This window comes from Protopterus annectens, chromosome 9.part0 (assembly GCF_019279795.1).
Source record: "Protopterus annectens isolate FY-2018-M chromosome 9.part0, PAN1.0, whole genome shotgun sequence".
In the NCBI taxonomy this organism is placed as follows: Eukaryota; Metazoa; Chordata; order Ceratodontiformes; family Protopteridae; genus Protopterus; species Protopterus annectens.
In genome coordinates this window covers 13,503,303-13,513,137 of record NC_056743.1, presented here as the reverse complement: position 1 = coordinate 13,513,137, position 9,835 = coordinate 13,503,303, and the positions used below count along the sequence as shown (strand labels likewise).

Genomic DNA, 9,835 nt, shown 5'->3' with positions numbered 1-9,835 from the left:
AATGTTTTTTTTTTTTTTTTTAATCAAAGACATATATATATATATATATATATATTTATGGATCTAGTGTATAAGCCTGAGTGCACACAATATCGAGTGGGGCAATCTCGAACAGTCAACAGCGAAATCCCATTTTCACGTAATTGCAAAATAACAAACCACAAAATATCGAATTGCACTAAGGCGGATGATTGCAGTGCTACCCAAGCGCCACACCTGCAAAAGGAAATCACCATGAAGTGAAAACAGTCCATTCTAGTGTACAGCACAAACTACACCTAAAGACATTGAAATAAAGTGAATAATCACCGTCACCTAAACTTAAATCATGAATTCCCCATTACATCTGTAGAAGAGTAGCTATTGCCCGAACAAAATGTACACTAGCATATGTTCCCTTGTTCTCAAGTATGGTTTGGAAGTGCTTTTGCCTTCTCAGCAAACTACGTGTTTTGGGAGATGGAGGACAGGCTGATTTCATCTTCCGGATTCTGCTCTCTAACAACTGCAGAAACCACAGTAAAGACATCACAAATGTGCTTCCCAGTCATAAATTTGAATCTCCGGTGCCAAGCTTCCACACAATTCTGTGTGCGAGGCAAGCCTAAGTCATTCAAAATGCTAACATTCGAAAACATCACAGGAAACAAAGGTGGGAATCATGCAGAAGTTATAGACCGGGTGCTAAAACTCCGGGGCTTACCATACAAATGCCACTCAGCAAAGTACTTCAATAACTCCCTGCCTTCAGGAGGAAAGCTCTCCCTAAGCTGAATAAACATTGGTATGCCATCCTTTCCTTCCAGAAATGCTAATGCTGCTGTTTGACTGCCAATTGAAACTGCATATTAGAGTTGAATAATGCACCTAAACCTACAGACTGCACCTTTCGCCATATATTTCTACCAAAATGGAAGAAACACCCTTTACAAATCACGTTGCTAACATTCAGCTTAATACTTTTTATGACTGAAATTTCAAAGTCGGAGAGCAAATAGGAAACGTCACATTCCAACTGTTCAGCAACTCACATTTCAAACAAACACTGCCACATGTAATTATAGCAGCGGAGAGACTTTTTACTCATCAAACAGTATACTAATGGGGCACTTTTAGGGTATGCTCCATACTTTAACAACACATGTATGGTATACAGTTGTCGACATTGAGTTCCCCTGGAGAAGTATGTTCCATCCATAAGCCAGATTTCACTTTTGCACAAGTCTTTCAAGTTTTGAATAGTTATTAACACCACAACGACAGAATCATTGCTAGCATCACACAACATCTAGTAGCATTCCTTCTTTTAAAGGGAAATCCTTGGTTTGTATTTCTAACAAACATTAACATGGAATTTAATTTACTACCCCTTTGCTGCATTATAACTCGATGTACCTGCTCTAAAAGTGCTTTCCTGCTAGGGAGGGTGGGAGCAAAGTTAAGTGAAGAAGATGCAACTGCATCGTCAGCTATGACACAAGGTGAATCCCTAGATAGAGCAGCTCTCTGCTTCAATCTGTGGCACACTGCATATTTCTCCACTTCCTTGGGCCCCCCAGAATGGCTGTGAGGAGCAGACTTGACTAATTCCTCACCCGTACTGACTACCTTCATGATAGCTCTGCCTCTGCAAGACGCACCTTTCTTATATCTACAACACCAGTATTCACGGGTTTTACCCATTTTTTCTAAATTGTAAATGTACTCTTCCACTACGAGTACATCCTTACCCTTCTGCGATTTAGATGTTTTATACACTTCCTCCAGCACGCCAGGAGCATTTCTGTGTACATCCCCCATAGTAAGCAGCTGTAGCTGACTATGGCATCTGTGATGACTGCACGAAATTTAAAGGAAAACACAGGGAGCACTGCTGCTGTGATAGGTTTGTGATTTTCCGCTTTCTGTTTTATGTGGTTTCATGCAACTCAGTTTGAGGTTTCCCCGTTCGATGTTATGTGCACTCGAACTTAAACACTAGACCTATATATATATATATATATATATATATATATATATATATATATATATATATATATATATATTACTCAGGACTGGCCTTTGGTCAACTGGTGGCCTAGGCAAAAGGACTCCATAGCACCCCCCCCCAAACCACCCTGTGTCCCCATCCTGCCCTACCTACACCATCCAGACAACTTGAACAGCAACCCTGCTAGAGTGGCTCCCTAGGCAGCCACTTAGTTGACCTATGCCTCAACTTCAAAACATTGAAAGCCCACAATATCAAAGACCAAATCGTTGAGACGAAAGCATCAAAACCTTACTGCAGCAAATGACTGGATCATCAAATCCATTCCCAGGGTAAGTAACCACTCATACTACAACTAACGAAAATGAAACAGTACCATCCCTAACCCACCCAGGTGGGGGGCTACACCCCCACACTCTCTAATGTGGGAGGGCTGCACTCCCACCCTCCCTAACTAAATAACTAAATATACCAACTCTTAGCTGACACTACAGTTTGGAAAAGTGCAAAGTCCACCTCTGTCGCATATCGTTTACTCAGAGGCGATCTCTGCTTAACATACAAGGTCATGTCAAACCCAGAGCTGTTGGACATGCTACACTTAAAGAAATCCCAATCCCTCAGAGCCACACGCTTCAGGGATCTAAACCTTGTCATCACAATAAACAAAACATGCTGGAGGAATAGGTTTCTGAACCAGAGACTCCCCAGACTCTGTAATAGACTTGCCCATACATGTCAAGCAGAGTTCCTTTTTGGCCCTCTTCAAAAGGAGCCTTGACGATTGGATGGGAGAAAGGAAATTCAACCCGGGGATCACGTCAGTCGCCCTGCTAGACAGGGGTCCAGGGAAGTAAATATTGTGGGAAGAAATAGCCAGGGAATTGTTATGGCTAGGTTTGTACAGGCCCTAGGGCTGATAGCCTAGAACCAACCTATGAACCTATTGTTGGCCAACAGGTTACTTACCGTGGGAATGGAGTCGATGATCCGGTCATTTGCTGAAGTGAGGTTCCGATGCTTTCATCTCTATGATTTGGTCTTTGATATTGTGGGCTTTCGATGTTTTCAGGTAGACCCATACCATATATATATATATATATATATATATATATATATATATATATGTGTATATCTATATATGGGTCTAGGACACATGCTCGACTAGCATATGTCCGAATCACAAAACATCGAACACACATACATGAAAGCGTTTAACATCGAAAAGCGCTTCCTTGTATGTGTAGTTCAAAAAAACAAAAAAAAATCTACATTTCTGCAGGGGGGCTTCACCCCCCCCTGCACCCCCCCCTACTTTATTATTCTCACTCCAAGATCGCACTACAGTGGGGAAAAGGGAATTTTCCCTTACTCGCACTGTAGTCTGATCTACAAAACAGGCACACATACACGGTCCGGATCCAATATATATATATATATATATATATATATATATATATATATATATATACAGATATATATATATATATATATATATATATATATATATATATATATATATATATATATATATATATATATATATATATATATATATATACATATAGATATAGATATATATACAGTAATGCAGCTCCTATTCTCTCTGAGCACATCTCAGCTGTATACCTGAGAATACTGTTGACATACAAGCAACGTGTTCCATTCCTTAAAGGATTACATGTCCTAAACCATTCTAACTGGCATCTACTTGCAAGACAACATTCATACTCACAGCGTAATGAACACTGTAAAAACACAGTACATCTATTTTAACAGGCTACATCCTACAATTAGCACTTCTGTCCAGTAAAATGGTTAAAAACTACAGTAAAATAAGTGAATTTCCCAGTCAGACTGGTAATGACACAGCAGATTAAGTATGATCCAGAGAACATAAAAAGACACCATGCATTACAAACAGGAAACTTTCAGACACTAAAAACAGCATTACTAAAAGTAAACTCACCTACAACATTATGAAGATTCCAGTACAACAGTATGATTTTAACAGTATGCACTGCTTTTTGGTTTCTGTGCTGGTCCTAGGGGTTGTGTTGTTTTTTTTTTTTAATTTTTTGAATTTGTTGTAGCTAGTTGTAGGGGCCACGGTGGTGCAGCAGTTAGCATTGTCGCTTCACAGCAAGAGGCTCTCTGGTTCGATTCTCGGCTGTCGTGCCTTCTGTGCGGAGTCTGCATGTCCTCCCCACGGTCAAATTCACTTTAAAAGAAATGCAGGTAGGTGCGTGCATGAGTGGGTGTACCTTCCTTGAATGTTGAGCTGGCAACTCAACACTGTAAAAATTCACTGACAATCATTAGCAGACCAGAGTTCCGCTGTGGCGACCCCTAACCGGGAAAATCCGAAAGACAGCAGTGGAAGACTACATTGCCTTCCACACATTTAGACCAACAGCAGCACAGATAGGGGATAAAGTGTTGATGTCTTGATCTTCATTAGCAGAAAATATAACTCTAGGTTGGTTAAACAGGATGATGACATGGAGTTCATCCATGTCCAAGTCTCCATACAAAAGGATCCTTACCATGTCCTGGTCAGCTACAGGTCACCCTCTATGAAGCACAAAGCTCAAAATACTTATCTAGACATACTAGAGGTGCTCACCATCCAACCAAATGTCCTATTCATGGGAGCCTTTGACTACCCCTCTATAGATTGGGAAATGTACACTGCTTCGAACTCACAGGCACAATGTTTCCTAGACTTTCTCAACACAAACATCCTGGACCAGACAGTGTAGACTTCAACCAGAGGATCAAACATATTGGACCTAGTATGCACCAACATGGGAGAGTGATGCACCCCATACCCCCTTCCCCCATCAGTGCCAAGTCCTCATTGTTGACGTCGGGCTACAAAGTTGTCCCCATTGAAATTAGCATCAACCCGGAAAACCCAACTGTAGATCAATGTGTGTATGTACCTTTAAGAAGCTATCCAAGGGCTTACACAACTGCACAAATACTGAGCACGTGCAAGTCTGACTGCCGTTTTGTAGTAAGATGTTGAGATGTAAGCATGTGTGTGTCTAAGGTCTGTCTGTTAACCAGTCCGTTTATATTTTATGATGCTGCCATCCATCCTGATGTGTTTCTATGTATTTAAGCCTCTAAAAGAAATACCCCACCTGCTTGTCCTCTATGTTAGAGGGGAATGAGTAACATGGTGTCAGAAGTGGCATGTCTAAAGGACTTAAGGCCAGAATGGAATCCAAATTCTTCACTTTGAGTTCTAGGGACACCCGGTTGGAACTGGAGGAATATAGAGCAGTGAATCATCCCTACAATGTGCAAACTTCACAAAACAGGTCAGAAACAAATTTCGGGTATTAAAGCTTGCTCAGTACTATTTCTTATTTGCAAAATATGAAGCAAGGCATACAGAATGTTCTAAATGATATTCGCATGAACCGATATGTCCGATATTGATAAAACTATTCAAATTACTATGAAAAATGTTTGAAATAAAGTCCGAATTGCATAAAACAAATAAAATAAGAGAAAACAACTGTATTTTCACTAAGAATGTATTTTTGTAATAACCAAAGTTATCCAAGTTATCTGAAGTGTATAAAGTGTTTGCATGTTTGTGCAGTATTACAGTAAAGTTATTTCACAGAATACAGCTATTGCAGAGCATATTTCGCAAAGTACAGTATTTCAAAGAGTTTATTGTACATTTGAATGTTATTACAATCTCACAGAACACTTTCTCCATACATAATTACAAAGGCCATATTTTCAGTGTGCCTGTACGTACTGTGTGGGCATGGCTGATGGATTTTGAAAACCCAGTACACTTGTGTCTGACAGTAATATTGCTGATAACTGGAGAGTGTTTGAGAAAGAGTACAACATTCTCATACAGGCTGCATTTTCTGATAAAGATGACCATACAAAGACATTTATTCTGCTTAATTTAGCTGGGTCAGAAACCATAGAAAAAGAACACTCATTTGTGTATGCACCTGCTGTCTTTACAGGAGATGGGGAAAATCAACATACTGTTGTACAGGCCGAATCAAGGGATGACCCTGAGTGCTTGAAATGTAAATTTAGAGAAATGTGTAACCCCCAGACGAATGTTACAATGGAAAGGCACTTATTTTAAACAAGGGATCAAAAGCCTGGTGAAACTTTTGCAGCATATATAACTGACCTGAGAAACAAAGCTAAAATGTGCAGATTTGGTGATTTAAGTGATGAATTGATAAAACACAGACTTGTCTGTGGTATTATAGATGATGCTGTGAGAAAGATTTTGCTTCGTGAGAGAGATTTAACTTTAAGGCCATTGAGATTTTTCAGATATACGAGCTCACAGAAAAACACACAAATATGCTTACAAATGAGAATAGCTTTAGAAGGCACATTGACAAAGTTCATATTGATAGTATGGAGCACGTAGTTAAAAGAAAAAGGCCCAAGCACATGGCAGCAACTGTACCCCCTGCAGCACTCACTGGTAAACCCCAGAGCTTTCCAGGAAATTCCAGAGTTTGCACAGTCTTGGTGAAGCATAAGAGTGAGTCAGCAAACTCAAAGTATGGGCCCCCACCCAGTTTCATTGCCAACTGTCATAATTGTGGCAGAAATCATGAATCTAAAAAGGGAAAAATGTTTAGCTTTTGGTCAGCATTACCACAAATGCAATAAATGGAATCATTTACTGCAATAAATGCAATAAATAGAATCATTTTAAAAGGTTTTGTAAATCAAAAGGCCAGGATTCTTTATGAAAAGGGAACATTTTAAGAAACAAGTTGATCAATTAGAGAGCTGCACCCCTACTCTTTATGTCGATGGGTACTCATCCCTCAGAATATAATGCCCCATTTGGTATGTACCCCTCAATACATCTGCAACAACTGGAAAGGCTGCAGAAATACCTCACTAAAAGAATCACAGGCCTAAAGCAGATGCCCTATGCTGACCACCTTAAAAAACTCCAGCTATACTCTGTCGCATATTGTCTACTCAGAGGCGATTTCTGCTTAACATACAAGGCCATGTCAAACCCAGAGCTGTTGGACATGCTACACTTAAAGAAATCCCAATCCCTCAGAGCCACATGCTTCAGGGATCTAAACCTTATCATCACAATAAACAAAACATGCTGGAGATATAGGTTCTTGACCCAGAGACTCCCCAGACTCTGGAATAGACTGCCCATACATGTCAAGTAGAGCGTCTCCTTGGCACTCTTCAAAAGGAACCTTGATGATTGGATGGGAGAAAGGAAATTCACCCCGGGGATTATGTCAGTCACCCTGCTAGACAGGGGTCCAGGGAAGTAAATAGCCAGGGAATTGTTATGGCTAGGCTTGTATAGGCCCTAGGGCCGATAGCCTAGTACTAACCTATGACCTATGATGGTGTGGTAGTGCTTCATGAAACAGTCAATGCAGTAGATTTAAGGGCAAAGAATTAAGTATTTTGCACTGTTTGGATAAATGGCAAACCCATACAGCTCAAAGCTGACACAAGTTCCAAGTGCAATGTTATGTCAGCAGAAACATTTGCTGGAGTGTGTCATGGTGAAAGGCTTGATTTGGCAAGGTGTGTGAAGCTTGTTCCTTATGGTGTTGAAGAAATTCAGACTGAAGGCTCAGTAGTGCTTTCATGTTACTCTACTGGAAGAAGCTATGACTTGTTATTTTATGTGCTCAAGAGGCATGTCTAGTCATTATTAGGGTTCAGAGACCATTTGAAAATGGTACTGCTTTAATTTAATAAGGAAGTCCATCATGTTAGCTTGAAAGACCACTACTCTAATTTCACTCAGTGCATTTTTTTCTACCTATGCTTATCTTTTCAAAGACAAATCAAGGAAACTTTCAGTTGTGTACTCCATGATGTTAGACCCAAAGGTCAGTCCAGTTATCAGGCCAGCACATAAAGTTCCAATAGCCATGCAGGACAGAGTCAAAGCCAAGCTAGATAAAATGGTGTGACAAGGTGTGATTCCTCCAGTTGCAGAACCAACTGAGTGGGTATCTTCCATGGTAGTAGCTCATAAGGAAGCTCAGATAACATCAGAATATGTATTTATCCACGAGACTTGAACAAAGCACTAAAAAGACTCCATCATCCAATGAGCACAGTTGAAGAAGTCGCAGACTTGATGCCAAATGCCACTGTTTTTTTCCATCTTAGATGCAAAGAGTTCATTTTGGCAAATTTACCTTGAAATCATCACTGCTCACATTCTTTATTACTCTGTGTGGCAGGTACAGAATTTTGAGAATGCCATTCGGAATAAATTCACCAAGTGAAGTCTTTCAACATGCAACGGAGAAATTTTTTCTGGGTATCCTTGTGCCATTATAGTTGACAGCATACTAGTTGGAGGTCATGGTAAAGCTGAGCATGACAGAAAACTCAGAAAAGTTCTAGAAATGGCACGTTAAGTGAATCTTAAGCTCAATCCACAGAAATGCAAATTGAGGCTACAAGAAGTTACTTCTGTTGGTCATTTATTTACCAGTTCAGGTTTAGGACCAGACCCTTCCAAGCAAACAGTCATTATCAAGATGCCAGCTCCAGACAATATTCAAGCCTTTCAACGTTTTCTTGGCATGGTTAACTATCTAGACAAATTAATTCCAGACTTGAGCCAACTTTCAGCACCACTCAGCGAGCTGACACATAAAGCTGTATCCTGGTCTTGGTTAGAGCAACACCAAAGATAATTTGATGTTCTGAAGCAGAGAATTGTTAGTCCACCAACTCTCAGATACTATGACATTTGCAAACCAATCACTCTTTCATGTGATGCTTTGAAATCTGGTCTAGGTGCAGTCATTCTACAAGACAGTCAACCTGTTGCCTACTCGAGAACTCTTACCCAAACTGAAATGCAGTATGTTCAGATCGAGAAAGAGCTTTTGGCAATTGTGTCTGTGTATTCTAAGTTCTATGATTATATTTATGGTAGACCTATCCAAATTGAAACAGACCATAAACCTCTAGTCACTATCCTGAGAAAGCCTTTGCATTCAGCTCCAGCCAGACTGCAACATATGATGCTGCCATTGCAAAAGTATAACTTCACTCTTGTCTACAAGAAAGGCAAACTTCTTTATCTTGTTGATACATTATCCAGTTCACCAGAAACACCACAGAACAGCACAAGAATGAGAACCTTGATTTTGAAGTCATGGGAGTGAGAAATGTTTCTTCCACATGTCTCGATGAGCTGAGAGATCACACAGCCACAGATCCAGTTTTGCAAAGGCTCAACCACTGTATCAGTCAAGGACGGCCATCAAAGCAATCTAATTTACCTCAAGATGTGCAACCTTATTTTCCATACAGAGATGACATTTTGTCTGACAAAGGTATCATTATGAAAGGTCCAAAAGTAATTTTTCCAAAGTCCTTGCAATAAGAGTACATTACTATCTTGCATCGTGATCACCCAGGAACCAACTCTACCAAAAGAAGGGCGAGAGGTCTAGTATTTTGGCCTTCTATGTCACAAGATATTGAGAGAGCACTTTCATCTTGTTCCATGTGTAATAGTCAAAGCCACATCAGCAGAAGGAACCACTTCAGCCAAACCAGATTCCTGAACTACCTTGGTCGACAGTATCCACCAACATTTTCAAGTGGAATGGTCAACATTAGTTGGTGTTAGTAGACTCTTATTCAAATTGGTTCGAGATTGACCTACTTCCCAACCTAGCATCCAGTAGTCTGCAAAAAGTTATTTCTGACAATGGCACACAGTTTATTAGCCAACAGTTCAAAAGATTTGCCGAAGAATGGGACTTTCCTCATGTCACGAGTAGCCCTGAGTACCCGCAGTCAAACGGTTTGGCA

General features: G+C 40.2%; 1 protein-coding gene across 1 annotated transcript in view; it reads right to left on the bottom strand.

The window, feature by feature from the left end:
- The window catches only part of LOC122811013 (synembryn-A-like), a 1,010,573-nt gene that overhangs the window by 565,067 nt on the left and 435,671 nt on the right, over positions 1–9,835 (bottom strand). The gene's annotated exons all lie outside the window — the stretch shown is intronic.